The 16,154-nt window shown below is 37.0% G+C and overlaps 1 long non-coding RNA gene across 2 annotated transcripts in view; it reads left to right on the top strand.

The window, feature by feature from the left end:
* LOC139707258 (uncharacterized) overlaps positions 1-16,154 on the top strand; it is a 174,279-nt gene that overhangs the window by 115,956 nt on the left and 42,169 nt on the right. Inside the window, exon 3 of one of the 2 annotated variants that reach the window (XR_011708874.1) lies at positions 991-1,276. The exons of the other annotated variant lie outside the window; for it this stretch is intronic. This is a non-coding gene — a long non-coding RNA (uncharacterized lncRNA). Of the gene's footprint in view, positions 1-990; positions 1,277-16,154 lie in introns of those variants that run through there. 2 annotated transcript variants of the gene reach the window in all.

Below are 16,154 nucleotides of genomic sequence, written 5' to 3'. Positions count from 1 at the left end.
ATCATCTGCCTATTTTAAGTTCAACTTTTTGCAAAACCTTTTTTGTCATGTAATATATTCATGGGCATGATATTTCATCATATTCACATTCTGGAAATTAGGAAGAAAGACTTTAGAAATTCTATCTATTACATCCTTATTTTAAATTGGAAATTATATAATAAATTAGAAGTCCCTATAATGTTATATTGTAAATTAATTGATAGTGTTGGGAAGTTTTTTTTTTTCTGGTTAAATGTTCCATTGATTTTAATCCTAGGTATATCATTGTTACCACAATTTTAGATTTTTTTTCTTAACTTTCCACTCTTCTATCTGAAACTACTATGTTGAATAGGTTAAGGATCTATCTTCAGTAGCCAAGACACTTGATTGGTCACAACCCGATGATGCAATGAATATATGATTTTGTGACCAGAAACATTTATACAAAAAGACTTTTTAGCCCTAGCTAAAGAGTGAATAGGCAGGACAAACCTGTTTTAATCATACCAGACATGTATGATTTTGTTATTCTGAGGAATGGAAAACCATGACCCACCATTCTGGATAATCAAAATTCTCAGTCCTAATGTTTAAGTGTAGCTTTTTGTTTATTCAATAAATGCTTGGCAAGCAACTACCAGATTTTCAGGCACTCTATTCTGTGTGCCAGGAATAGGATGGTGGATAAGACATGCCAGGTTCCTGTCTTCTTGGAGCACCTTCTGGTTGCTTTGTATTTAGCAAACAAAGGAGTAAAATGGGTGAATAAGACTAGAGGGTGGTGATCTCTTCTCACATGAACCAAATGCCCCCTTTATATGCTCAGAGAGCTTTCCATACCAATGTCTCTCCCTTCCTGAAAAGCAGCCTTGCATTCTGGAGGGATCAAGGAGGGCTTCCAAAGGAGAGATGGGCTTGACCAATGTGACTCATTAGGGATGTAGGCCCACAGAGATAGAGTTGGAAAAACATTCTGATTAAGCATGAGTTTTCTTTTCTCAAAAGGTTTGACATAAGGACAGAAAAGAGAACAAGCATACACATGCCTAAGGAAAAAGTCTCAAGGATGACTTAAAAAATTCAACAAGAAAATTCCAGTTTACTCTTCAGAATTTTGGGGGACATCTGATGACACAGTAAACAGTTGATAGTTTTTTGCTTTTGTATTACCATCCTGATTGTTGTAACTGAGACCCCTGATGAGTTCCCAAGGAATATCAAGGTGAGAATACAAATTGCCAATCTTGTAAAATCAGTTTGACAATCAAATAAAGAAAATTCCTGACTTGTCTTTCTTTCGTACGATGTACAGAACACCAGCACTGTTGAGCTTGTTTGAGAATAAAGATGAGGAAATTGTCAGTCATTAGGTGCAACACTAGCAAATGGAAACAATATTTGAGAGACAATTTATTACCAATTTTACTCAGCTTTGTTTGTGGAAACAAACATATTATGAGTATTTCTCCATTTCTTCTTCTCCTTTTTTTTTTTTAAACAAAACCAGAAACAAGGACGTTCATAACACAGGGAGAAGAAAGCCCTTGCAACATAAGAGTAATGAAAAACAGACAAAAGATGAAGTCATATTTCTGGAACCAGGAGTTTTTCTGATAGCTAGAAATAAGGGTGTATCTATGAGGCAAGAAAACCTTAGCTTCTTGGTAAGGGTTTGACCCTGTTTCATATTAACCCAGAGCCCATATATACAGACTTGAAGACCAATTTTCATTCAGGAAGAACATCTCTGCCATGCCACCTTCTATCTTGAATCACTTGCTGTACAAACTTGGGCAAATTTCTTACCCTCTCTAAATCCATAACTAAAAAAAAAAAATTCTACATTACTTGGATAAATAGCCTATTTCTTGGAAGTGTTATGCATATAAAATATTATGTCAAATATTTAGCAGATTATGGAGCACATGATCTGTGTTCAATATATAGAAGTTTTTATTGCTATAATGATTGATTTTTATGTGTTTCTAGGTAATTTTCAAACTGTACCCCAAATGCTCAAGACACTTTAGTACATTTTTTAATTATTAACTTTAATGCACGTGTGTAATACGAATTGTAATGCATTCCTCTGTCATATATAAATTAAAAAAACCTTTAATACACAGATTGAGAAATTGGCAAAAATATGTAAATACTTATCTAAACCACGGAGTTAAGAAAGAAAATTCTAGGGGTCCATATTCCTTGCCATATAATTTGCCTGCTGAGATCTAGATTGACTTCTTCATGTTGACCTGTAGGAGTTATGCTTTAGGGTATGAGGTTGTTCAATTCACTGGAGTGGTGCTGTTAAATGGCTTGGTAATGCCAGCACACCTGTCCTTGTAACAAGAGCAGAATTTTTGTACTGCTCTTCTGCTGATGGTTCTGGGGCTATTGAAGCCCCACAAAGAGATGAGGAGAGCAGTGATCAACCCTGCTTTTGGATAATGTAAATGGCTAATATCTCAGAGTAGGCAAGTGTCTCTTCTTAGACAACCCAATTTCTTGGACTCTCAGCCTTTCTTATTTTGATTTAGGATGATTAGCCCTTTGTTCTCTGAAGCTGTGCCTGACTCCCTATGTCTTTGATGTATAAAACTCCCAGTATATCATTTGCATTGATCTCGGTTCCTATTTCACAAGTTGTGCCCCACAGACCATAACCTTATCCATGATCAGGTGACCAACTACAGCCTTAAAACCGGGAGCATGCTTTTCCAGCTAACTTTTGCAAGTTTAAGAGTAAAGAAAGAAATGAAAGGATCATATAAGCTCTTGGATGTTACCTTTCTTAGGGGACAAAGGAAGAATATAGCTTGATATTCTTATTACACTATCTTCCTCATCCACTCCTATCCTTATCATTATTAACCCATAGCTCATCTGAATTTTTATAGGCATGTTGAACTTATTTTATTTCTACAAGAGCAAAGCATAGCATGGACAATTTAAAACCATATTTGTTTATCGTATTTTGGCTAAAATGTTCAATTTTTTTTTCAGCTTACTAAGCTATTTGCAGAAGTATTGCTATGGATGAAGCCTGACAGATTGGAGCACATAGTATAACTGTGTAATGCACACACATGTGAACATTAACATGCATACACACATACACAAATACACACAAACACATATTACCATTGGTATGTCAGGTTCAGGGAATTTGGAAGTTTTCTTCCTCTAACGAGTGATAAAATATTTGCATGAAATATTAACTCACATTTTGTGAAATTCAACCAATTACTCATAAATCTCTCTTTCTCTCTTAGTGTGCTTTTGAATTGTCCCTAAAAATTCTGAGATGGCCTTTCTAGCACATCTTATACTCACACCAAGTATTTTGTTGATGTCGATAGGAATTTTACTCATGTAAAAAGCCCTGGCGCAGACCCCAGACACAATAAGCAGACAAGAAGCCTTCTAAAGGTACCAGAGAGTAAGAAGTGTCAAATAAGTGTCTACCATGAAAGCAAACATCTCTGGGTATCCATTAGCTGCAATAAACAGAGTACACTTGGCAATGTGTTGTTTGACATGGATTTACAAAGCAGTTTGCCAAGTCAGTTTTTTCTTTCCTCTGTATTAACTGTCAGTGTGGGGGGGGGGACGGTGGGGGGGAGGCTAGTGGTCCTTTTATTGTAAATTGTATACACTTGTATAATTAATTTTATAACTGTATAATATTATATAATCAGGATGGGTCATGTGATGTTCAAGGTATGTATAGTGTGCAGAGGCAGCAATTTGGCAGGAGAATCAACACTTCTTTCGCTAATCTTCTAAGCACTAGCTTAGACAAAGCTTGTCCTGTGACTTACAGCCTCATTCTGGAATAAATAACCATTGAAGACTACTATGTATCTAGGTATAAGCATTTCTGAGGGAAATTTAATTTAGCACACTATAAAAAACTCTATCCTTGGAATATATCTTGTAAAGGAGAACATTGAAACTATCTAAAACATATTAATTCAATATCTCTTGATTGGTTTAAAAAAACGGTTTAAAATCAACTTCTTTTATTCTTGTCTTAGCATTTAATTTCATTTGCATATGACTAAGGCTGTTTCTTTTGGTAAATTCAATTTGCTAGAGTTTGGCCCCCAACACAGAAAGAATGGCCTCCTCTGAGTCAGGATTGCCAACTATGGCAAGTAGCGTTGCAAGTAAATTCAGTCTGTATACTTTTCAGACTTCTCAGATGTGATCACTGACATTTGGCCTGATGAAGGAAGCCCTGGGGACTGGTAAAACATAAAGCATGCTACTGTACTGACATGCAAAATGTCTTCTAATCTGTCTTTATCTTTCATGGCTGCAGTGGTCTGGATAAATTAGACCAAATTGGGCTAAACACTGTCCTTCGCTACACTCACACAGCTGTTTTCCGAAGCTAATAGGAACTGTGTGTGCACATCCAAGGACAGAATTTGGCCCCTTTTGTCTTTGCAAAGACGGCTGCTTTAGTTGAGATGATTATTCCTGAGTGACTGTTTTATAAGCAGTGTTTTTTACCCTGTTTAAATTTCTTTCCACTTAAGTCTTTATAGTAAAGACATTTATGAATATGGAAATATGTAACTCAAAATCTTCAGTTTCCAGAAAAATAAAATTCTCCCCAATAAAATCTATGAGCATTGCAAATAAAGTAGGGAAGAGGTAAGGCAAGTCATATAAATGGTGGTGAAAACAGAAGTAACACTGAGAAAAAGTGTCAACACTCATTTATGGTAATAATCTGATTACAATTTTTATTGTGCATAGATACTTGGCATTTCAAAAGGGAAATGTGTCATTAAATAAAAATTTCAAGAAAAATACAGATCATCAAACACATTTATTTTTTTCAGATGCTATAAAGCTGAAATTAACCCTCAGTGCAATTCCTTCTTTCCTTTCAAAAGCTATTATGTAAATTGCATGATTTTTCAAAGGCCAAGCTTTTTGAAACAGAAGAGAACCACTGTTATAGAAAAGTTTTTATTATTGGACATTGCAACCTTATCTTTGAACTTCTCCCTATAAAATAATACATACAAGCAGAGCCTTAAGGTTTTGGAAGGAACTTCCTTCAAAAATCAATGCATACTATGAATAATAGGAAAGATACTCTAGGATTTCTTGACTTTTTGAGGCATTTCCAAGGGTTAGCTCATTTCCTTTGTGCTTTGAGCACATCTCCTTATTTATAGTTACTATTTGCCCTTCTCTAAAGATGATTAATTTAAGAATGTATTTAGTTATACATCGGAGCAGGGACTTTCAAAAGTTCGTAATTATGTACATTATTCATGCCAATTTATTTATAATTTCAATCTAAATATTTTTACTTTTTGCAGGGTTAATAATCCTTTACATAATCATTTATGCAAAAAGTAATCCCACTGAATTCCTTAAATGGCTGGAAATTTGTCTAAAATGGTGGATTTTTTTTTTTTTTTTTTTTTTTACTACCTGCCAATGTGAACAGATTCCAGGTATTTGAGACCCATCATATCTCTACTTGAAACATTTTGAATACCAACTCCAAAAACTCGACATTAATAAAACATTAAAGTTCCAACTTAAGCCCATAAAAGTCAAGAAATCTAGAGTTAAGGTCGACCTCGCTCTCTTAACTCTGTCTTCCTGCATGCATGCATGGGTGATGGGACAGCAGCAAGGCTGTTGCTTAAATCAGTCTTCCTGCATAATCTGAAAATGTAATTGAATTAGTGTATAAAGTATTTACATACCCTGCAGTGGAGAGCCCCCCACACTATATTATCCATGTCCCCTCACACGGCCCTCATTTTAACTCCTCCTTGCAGTGTTGCTGCGAGGCTTCCTCAAACATTCAGAAATTGGACTTGCAAATACAATTTCCCTTCTTTTATGAGGCTTCAAGATGAGTGATGCACACTCAGCTTTCCTAGTTGCCTTTCAGCTCCTGGCCAGACAGAGTTTAGGTAACGTTCTTCCTTTTGGTTAACATCCTCAGGGGTTGCTAGGTATGTGACAATCTCATTCTGTGGCTAAGGATTAATTTATGCTTTAATTCAACCAGATACAGGATAGTTTGCCATATTAATATGAAAATTAAAACAGATTGAGTTCAGGAACATATTTCAGGTACTTTAAGGACATGAACTGTGGTTTCAGATAAGACTCATGTTCCAAATGAATCCTGGTTCTATCACTTCTTGTTATTTAACCTTTCCAAACCTCAGTTTTTCTTCTGTAAAATGGGGATAACATTGGTCCTCATGAGTTTTAGGATTCAATGATATTTTGAAGATGTAAAGAGAGAATGTATATAAGATGCTTGAAATAGAGAAAGTGCTTAATAAATGGTTAATGTTAACATTAGCACTCATTTGGGTAGGAAATAATAACATATTGCTTCAATTTCTTTCTTTTCCTTCATGTATCATAGAGTGTAGAACAGGGTCTTTAAGTAGAGTTTAAATGATCAGACATATTAAAAACAATGTTTAACACTAACCATAAGAAGGATGTTTGTCTTCAACCACAGTTCAAGAAATGTACAATGACATCATTTTTTTTTTTTTTGTCATTCAGATTGGCAAAGATGGACAAAACTGGAAATGGCCAATGTTGGGTATGGGAAACAGACTTTCTCACATGTTATTATTAGTATAAACTGGTATACCACTTTGAAAGACATTCTGGCAATATATATGAAAATTTGAAACATACACATCATTTAACTCAGCAATTATACTTTTAGAAATTCATCTTAAGGAAATAATCAGATAAGTGTGCAATAGTATTCATAAAAGTCTTATTGAAAAATTGCAAAGAATCAAAATATTAAGATGGGGCTCTTAAAATAAATTATGGTGCAATCATACAACAAGATACTAAGTAACCATTAAAACGAATGGATTTTTACCTATGAAATAAATTTGATTGTGCAGTCATAAATTATAGGGTAGATGTTTGAAATGATCTGAATTTATCCGTCCTAACTGTCATTACTGCTTTTTGTGGAACATCCCTTTCTTTCTGGACCGTGGGCATCCTTATCCATATCGCAGTCTTTTTGCAGAACTTTTCAGTTACTTTTGGTTATTTAAATAGTTTCATTCTGTTTATTGAGACTCAGGGCCAGCTTCATGGGTGTGCAATCTGTGTAGTCACAAAGAGCCTTGAGCTCAGAAGGGCTTTGTGCTTGATTTAATGTTTAGCTATCAATCAAATTCTTAAAACTCTTTTAAGTATTTTATATTTAAAGTTGCATTTTTTAAGTGTAGTCTGGTGGGACAATGGAGCATTTGCATGAGCAGAGATCCACCCTAATTGTACATAGTATCCTCCCTCAATGTGCTCTTTTTGGGGAGACTGGAGATTGAACCCAGGGGTGTTTTACCACAGAGCAACATCCCCAGCCCTTTTCATTTTTTATTTTGGGACAAGGTCTTACTAAGTTGCTTAGGGCCTCTCTAAGTTGCTGAAGTTGGCCTCGAACTTTTGATCCTTTTGTCTCAGACTCCTGAGTCAGTGGGATTACAGGTATACGCCACAGTGCCCAGCTCCTTTATGTCCCTTTAACAGAGAATATTCAAGGACCCACAATGTGTGGTTTAGGGAGACTCAAAGAGAGCAGGAGGTAAGGAAGTTCCATCTATGGCTGAGAAGATGGGGTCCCTGAAAGCCCCATGGAGTCATTCCTTCACACCAGAATTTGATTTGAATACAGAAAAAATGCTATGGCTTGCTAAACAAAATGAATGGCCAAGATATTCTATCATATTTCTTCATACTTGTTTTACTTTTATGTATTTGCCGCTGATGTGGTTTGGATGTGAGTTGTCACCCAAAAGCTCATGTGTGAGACAATGCAAGAAGGCTCAGAGAAGGAATGATTGGGTTGTGAAATCCTTAACCCAATTAGTGAATTAATCACCGGATGTGATTAACTGAGTAACAGAAGGCAGGAGGATGTGCTCCGAGGGGGTGGAGCATTGGGGGCGTGGCTTTGGAGTATATATTTTGTATCAGTTGAGTGGAGTCTCTCTTTGCTTCCTGATCACCATGTAAGCTCTTTCTCTCTGCCACACTCTTCTGCTATGATGTTCTCCCTCACCTTGGGTCCCCAGGAATGGAGCAGGCCTTCTATTAACTAAGACCTCTGAAACCACGAGCCCTCAAATAAACTTTTTTCTTCCCTTAAATTGATCTGGTCAGATCTTTTAGTCACAGCATGGAAAAAGCTGACTAAAACAGCCATTCACTTAAATTGAAAATGATAAATCAAATGTAAAGGGAAGAGCAAGACAAGTAAGTCAGGATAGTCACCTGTTAGGTAAAGGTGAAAAATGTTATGGAAAATGACTGTAGAAAGTGGGAAAATTAAGAGCTTAGTTAGCTTTTGCTATTCTGCTAAGACTGAAACATATGCATTTATGAGCCACAAAATATGAATTGTATAATTTTGCTGATTCCAGGCTTGAGTTAAAATCTTCATATTTGCAGCTGAATTGATATTGAACCATATTAAAATGAATGTTAAGATTCATGCTAATAATTCAAATTAAAAATTTCCTTACTTAGAGTGATATTATGTAACAAAATCAAAATCTACAATGAATTGGAGAAACTACAGAAAATGGAAAGATCTATATTTTAATACCATTAATATCACTTTTTAAAAAATTGCTTTTTGAGCAAGGAGCCCATATTTTCATTATGTACTAAACGCCACAGATTATGTGATTATGTAGTTTGTCCTGATCCCAGAGGTGAAAGAAGCAAATGTATTGGGGGCATTTTTTGCTTTTGTTTATTAACATTTGTTTACATTTTTGTTATTAGGGTGATAAATCCCCCTCAATCCATTCTTTAGGGAACAGTTGACACCTGGCTCCATTGGCATACATGTGACTGAAGCCTGATCAATCAGAATATTTTATTTTCCTGGACTTGTTGATTGGTTTAGGGATCTACATTCACAGAAATCACAAGACTTGTGTGAGAATTAGCAGGAAGAGATCCTTTGCTTTTTATTTCTGGAATTGACCCTGAGATATGAGCTTATTGCTGCTGGAGGGCACTCTGTGGAGTCTGAGTACCAAGCCAGAGAATAGTAGGAATGAGAGAGAGAGAGAGAGAAACTGAGTCCTGGATGATATCATTTTTATCTGGATCAATCTATGTGTGAAATTCCTTAGGTATATACATGGAATTATTAGCTATGTGAAATCTTTTATGCTGATGCTAGTTAGAATTAAATTTTGTCACTTGCAACAAAAAGGATTTTTTAAAATCTATTTTTACTTTTAATTGGCATTTAATAATTGTGTATATTTATGGGCTACAGTGTGACATTTCAATATATGCTTATAATGTGTAATGATCAGATCAGGGTAGCTAGCATATTGGTCCCCTCAAACACTTAATTATTTCTTTTTGTTAGGAACTTTTGAAATTCTTTCTACTCTTTTGGAATTTGATACAAGATACATAATATACTTTTGTTGTTTGTATAACAGTTTTCTATGAAGATAAATATTCCAGTAGGGAAGGATTATAAAGAAGTCTTTCATTTGCAACCATGTACTGTTTGCTTTGCTAGTGCTGGTGTTTTGTAGAGCAAAGTATTTATTGCTTTAAAACCAGCAAAAGCAACAAAGGCTTTTCTATCTTGGAAAAAAAATCAGTGATGCTTAATTTTTTTAATTGTGGTAAAAATACATAAAATGAAATTTACAGTTTTAACCATTTTGTTAACCTTTTTAAAGATAAAGTTCAGACTAAATTATGTTGTACACATGACTATGTAACAATGAATCCCACTTCTTTTTATACTTACAATGCATGAATGAAAAATAAAAAAGGACCAGAAATAAGCAAACACACACACACACACACACACACAAAGTTCAGTAATGTTAAGTATATTCACATTGTGCAACAATGTGATGCTTAATCTTTAATGTAAAAGTTGCTCAGGAGGCTACAGAAGCAGATGCCTCAAAGTAACTGCTGACTAGAATTATTCAGCAATGGGAGCCAGCACTCCCATGCCAACTTCTTTACAGAATGACACAGACATGCAGAGCAGCCACAGAGTCGTAACATGTACCTTTAACCAGCAATTCCACTGGTTGGTGCCATGTAATTATACTGCAGAAAACATAAGATTAATGAGTTTGGCTTTACTATCCACCTAAAGGTGAAACATTTAATTCTCAAATAAGCAATCTTTTGTCTTATGTGTTCTAATGCATGTATGTGTGAATAGAAGGAGAAAATTTGGGTTCAAAGTAGTACCCAAAATGGGGCACTGAGAAGGCAGAAAGGAGTAAAATCACTCTAAGCTTAAAGGGACCTTGTGGAAAGCATTCAGAGAAACTTGTGAACATATTTTCAGCAGCCCAGAGTCCCACTTGATGAAATTGCTGCAGTACTCCTTTGAAGGCATCCAGTGTCTGTGTTTTATGCATATGGTTGCAGCCTCAGGAGGGAATGGGTGCAAGGAGCCAGCCTCCCAGAACTCTGCCCAGGATTGCACTGGCACAGGCCTCTGGGCAACCTGTGGGCTGTTCTCTAGCCTAGGAACCTACACAACTGCTCACCCTTCTGTCCACAATCTCAGCTGGACTTTCCCTACCTGGAAACTTCTCTTTTCCATGACAGAACATACATGGACACCTTCTGCAATAAGTGTAATCCAGCGAAATTTGATTCGAAAGGATTGTTTCAGTCTGATGTTTTTTGTTGTATGTGAATGAAAACGAAACTGTTACCATCCATTTATATTTTAAAAATCAGAAGTTTGCTTAATAACTTGCTTTCACAGAGTGAAAACTGGATGTCACCGGCTCAGGTTGAGAGGACAGAGAGAAGAAGGCTGTTGAGACAGAGCAGAATAAAAGAAGTGAGGGATTGGGACTTTGAAACACAACCTTGGCCACTGCAGTATTTCACTGGTGCTGACCTTCATGATCAATATGGTTGTCACAGTGCTCGGAGAGGATGATTGGTGCTTGCTCATCTCTGAGTTTGCTATTGTTGTTAAAGTTACATGGGAATCAGGCAAAATATTCAAATAGAACAAAAAAGAACCCAGTGTAAATGAATTCTCCCTCTCAGTCTTGCACCTGCTCTCTGTCCCCAGGGGCCTGCACTCTGGGATGGTACATTCTGGATGGCTTGGGTGTGTTTCAGCACTGCTGTCTGGTTCTTTACTTTGTTTAACCTTGACTTTGACCTATTAAGTAAGGGCCTGAACTGCAATTAGGAGATGACACTCTGCTTTGCATTTTAACATTCTTTCTTTAAGCAAAGTAATGAATAAGGAAGCATATGCAAGAGCTTGAAAGTCTTCACTCTGGGTACTTGATTAACTCTTGTGCTTGTTTTTTCACACCTTTCATTGCATAAAGCCAAGCAGGTGACTGGTACATTCTCTCTTTCTGCAGCATGTGATATTTCCATTTCACTGCAAAACAAAGTTCAAACTGCTAAAAAAGCTAGTTTTTAATTACTTTGAGACACAAGTTGCAAGGAGGAAGCCTGACAGCTCTCATCAATGAGATCAGTAAGCTGTGAAGACATGTGGCCAGATGTCTTGTCATTAATATAGACAATGTGATTGGAGGCCATCATAATTGTTATTATTACAGGATCATAAAGCTTTATAGTAACAGAAAAAGCAAGCACCTTTATTTGAAAGGTCAACCAAGAAAACAAACTGAGCTCATCAATAAAACCTTGGGGCAGAGAGAGAAGACTATGCACAGCAATTCTTCGGAAGACCAAGTAAGGAAAGACCTATATGATGATGTTCATACTTAAGTTAGGAGTTGGGCAGATGAGTCCTAGTGGATCATTCGACATTGAATTAAATATTGGAATAAATAATAGTAACACTGTTCTAGTGTCTGTAAATTAATACCAGCTAGCAAATTGGTTTTCTCAGATAACTTTGTGTACTTGGCTAAATTTTCATAATTGATGAGTCATAAGTTTAAGCAACAGTCACAAGTAATTCTAAAGAAGTTAAGGAAATAATTTTTTATATAAAGCACTAAGACCTAATTGTCCTTTGAAAGATGTGTGTGTGTGTGTTTGTGTGTGTGTGTGTGTGCACATATTCAAGCCTTGTCCACAGATAATCAAGAAGGGGAGTCTCAGAAAGATCTTTTCCTTGCTGTAGTGTCAGATCTTGAAATAAGATTTAAGAGCTGCAAAGTCTGATTGAGTGGGACTGCGATGTGATTTTTGAGTAGTACCATTCACCAGAGCATGGAGATGAGAAAATGCTATTTCTGTGTGCTGGAGGTTAGACATTTCTGGACAGATATGTTTTAATTCAGTCTTTTCTTTTGAAATCAAATATATGCTTGTAGCTACCTTGAGATGTGTAGTTGCTTATTATAGCTAATGGATCGTTCATCCTCTTTGTCCTTGAGATAATCCTAAGTATGTGCATAAAACTGAGATCATGTTGCCCATAAAAACCAATCAGCCTGGAGTTGGTCCACAAGGTGTTGAACATTCGCTAGAGCAGATGGGAAAGATAATGTTTAATAAAGAGTTAGAGGATTAGGTGGTACAAAACAAGCAAAGAGAAAGGGATAATTTCATTTCAGGTGAACCTCTGTGACATTTCTTGTACCCAACAACAGATTAAAATGATCCCAGAGCTGTGACTTTTGGCTACTTTCTCTCCCAGTGCTGGCCCTGCATACATTGTCAGCTTTGACTCTGCCGGCATCATCGCCTGCATCTGTGAATAACTCAAAAGATAGTTTCTCAGGTTTATGAAGATGTATGAAGTGAGTCATTCACAAATGAATATACATATGAGGAAATATCAGAATTCTGCTAAATATGTTTATATTTGAACAACTGATACATCTGAGTGTGATTTAGAAAGGGATGTGCTGAAGTTTATATAAATGACAGTTAAAAAGATAACTGTCACAATGTTTACTGATGAGGTTTCTATTTATCTTAACGTTTAGAAGTTAAATGAAAAATGGATTGTGGATTATAGCCTAAGCAGTTTTGAGCCTGACTTTAATACAACAACTACTGGCAAATGGAGGTGGCAGGGAAGTAAAGCCGACTAGCCAAAAATCCTCGGGAAAGGTAAGGCCTTTGTGAGGCCTTTGATGGCTTAAATACACCCTCATTTATTTTTCATCATGTTTACTCAGGCAATTAAACCTAGGCCAGGGAGGTGGATTGAAGCTGTTGTTAGTGGTTTGCTGGTCTGGGTTCTGGCGTTCATCCAGAGGGGTCATGGTTCAAGCTGCAAACGTGGACCTTAGCAGGCATTATGGTGGGTGACCTTGCGGAGGAGGTGGGACATTGGGATGGCACATTAGGGCCGTTGCCCTTTGTGCTGGGCTGTGCTCTTCTGCTTCGTTAACTGTGGCACTAAGAAGCACTTCTCATTTTAGCTTCTTGCAGTCCCAACTCTCCTAGCCTGGAGGAAGTTGCCAAAAAAAAAAAAAAAAAAAAAAAAATGTAGCCTCTTCTGTTGGCCTGGCTACCCCTACCTGTCTGCAGCAGCGCTGGCCTTTCGGCAGTGCACTTACACGCTGTGGAAATGTGCTCTGGGAGGTGTTAAGCTGAATTGGGGAATATTTCAAACCATTCCTTAAATAATAGAATTGAAATGTTGTGCTGCCGAGGTGGCCTCGGATGGAAACTTCCGAGTGAAAAGTTAGATCCTGGTTTTTCTTGAAGGCTGAATGGAGCCCAGGGGTATGTGGTTTTCAGGCTTTCTCTATTTGTTAATTTTGGAAATGGACTTTACACAGTTTTACTTCCCTTTGGTGTGAAGTCTTTGGTTTGCTTCTATTTATGCAACTCTGGATAGAAAACTTGGGATTGTTCTTTTTATTTCAATTCTAGACAATAGGCCTGGAGGCAGAGCAACAATGGACATAGCCATTAGGAACCATAAATAAGCATATCGTTTACTGACATGGAAGCAAACAGAAACGAGCCAGGTAGCAGGCAAAGCATCCTAAAGGCTGTCAGATGTTCACAGGCCTGGACCTCAGTTAAGACACGGGAAAGGAAAAAGATCCAGCTTCCCCCCCCCCACCCCCAAATTTTAAGAGGAATTTTTTTTTTTTTTAAGGCAAAGAAATATAACTTAGAGGAACACAAGTACATGAATTTCCTGAAGGGAAGTTTATATTTACTATCTAAATCTTTAAGATCTCAGACTTTGTCCTACTTATGAAGAGAAATGTCTCACAAAAAAGGCACCATGATTTGGGATCTTTGAATATCCATAGAGATACACAAAGGAGGCCAAGCTTTCGAATTCCCAGACCTGGATAAAATATAAGGAGCTCAATTTAATTTTACAGCAATACATACCTTTGTTGAAATAGAACAATGTTTATTAAATACTGGAGATTCTGTATCATCTTCTAGGTATCTATTGTGGCTAAATACCAACAGTACTGTCAGTATTTTCTTTGGATTGATTTAGCATGAAGTATCTGGGTACTGGAGATTGAGGGCAACCTATAATGAGGACATGGGGACAGTTCTTACTCTAGCATGGGGTCACATGACTTGATTTATTTTATTCGAGGTCAGCAAAGGGGAGTCACTGTTTTGGGAGAGCTACATGTGAATCTGGGAATTTTGGGGGCAATTCCTTATGAAACAGTGATACTCTATTATAAGCACACCAGGGGAATTTTCCAGGGGGAATTAATGCACTTATCTACTATGAAATAACTCCTTCAATTCAGTCCCCCATGGTAGAGCCAGGGAATTGAGGACAAATTTTTACCATTTCTTGTGAAGATTGAGCTCCACATCTCTACATACTAATATCAAATGCACATTATTTGGAGCCCTCACTATAACCTGAGGTGATGTTAAGCTCTCCTCTCCTCCTCCTCCTCCTCCTCATTTTTTAAAACTGTTTAAACCAAATTCTATTTCCCAGTTTAATTTCCCAGCATCTAGTATCAAAAATTTTATAATATTTGCATCGGGTATCAGGACTATCGATCTATAATCTTCAGATTAATGTCTCAAAGATGGAAAGAATTTTTCCCATAGCTTCCAGTTTCCAAGAGGCCTGTTGTAGGAATTCCCTTCACAGTATCTGATAGTCCTATGTAGCCTCTCACTGAACACTCACAGTGACAGTGCATTCGCTAGTTTACTGACTTTAATTATTAAAATATTTTCCTCGGAGAAGTCACATCTACCTCTCCCTCCCCTCAGCCTTTTGCCTCATTTCTGCTTTCTGGAGCTACAGATGCAGATCTGTCTTCTCTTGTTAAAATTTCAACATATAAAGAGAGGTTTCTTGTTCTTTCTGCATATAAGGCAAAACTTACACAACTCACTCATTAAAAATTTGTACTGAGTAGATACTATGAGCAAAAGCTGAGGTAGGTACAGTGGGTGTAATAAGGATGATCCAGGCAATTGTTTCTCTTTGGCTATTTACTGGACTGCCTACACAGTGCCATCTTCCTCCCGATGAAGTATCTTATCATTTATTTCTGGACTGAGAGTTCTTTGGGAGCAGACGCAGTGGCTTCACCTGAACTTGCAATTAAACAAGTAAGGGATGCTCACTAAATGCTTTCTTACCTTTCTTAGTCCCTCTAAAATGAGGCCCCTAGACCTGGTCATAGATTTGTTTAATTGATTTGACTGGTACTGAGTACAAAGGGAGCATAATAATGTTTGACCTATGCTTACACTGAGTCAAACTAACAAGACCTCTCTGCACAAGGACTTCTGTAAGGTTCTGTCTTATAAAGTAATTTATTGAAACTGCCCAGCAATCCTGAGAGGTAGATAGTTTTATGACCAGTTTTGAGGTGAGAAAACAGAGGGAGACAGTGGATATAAATTGATGCTAGTCACAGTATTCTCTACTTTGTATTTGGCCCTTTTTCTAATATAGATGCTACATTTTAGTCAGCTTTTTTTTTTTTTTCACTACTGTAACTAAAAGACCCACCCAGAACAACTTTAGAGGAGGAAAAGTTTAGTCGGGGCTCAGAGTTTCAATCCACAGACAGCAGGCTCCATTCCTTTGGGGCTCGAGGTAAGACTGAACATCATGGCAGAGTGGATGGCAGAGGGGAGCAGCTCACTTGATGATCAGAGAGGAGCAAGCAAGATCTCCATTGGCCAAATACAGATATATACCCCAA

The sequence above is a fragment of the Marmota flaviventris genome, chromosome 10, assembly GCF_047511675.1.
Source record: "Marmota flaviventris isolate mMarFla1 chromosome 10, mMarFla1.hap1, whole genome shotgun sequence".
Taxonomy (NCBI): Eukaryota; Metazoa; Chordata; class Mammalia; order Rodentia; family Sciuridae; genus Marmota; species Marmota flaviventris.
The sequence above is the reverse complement of the archived record's forward strand: the minus strand, read 5'-3'. Positions and strand labels throughout refer to the sequence as shown.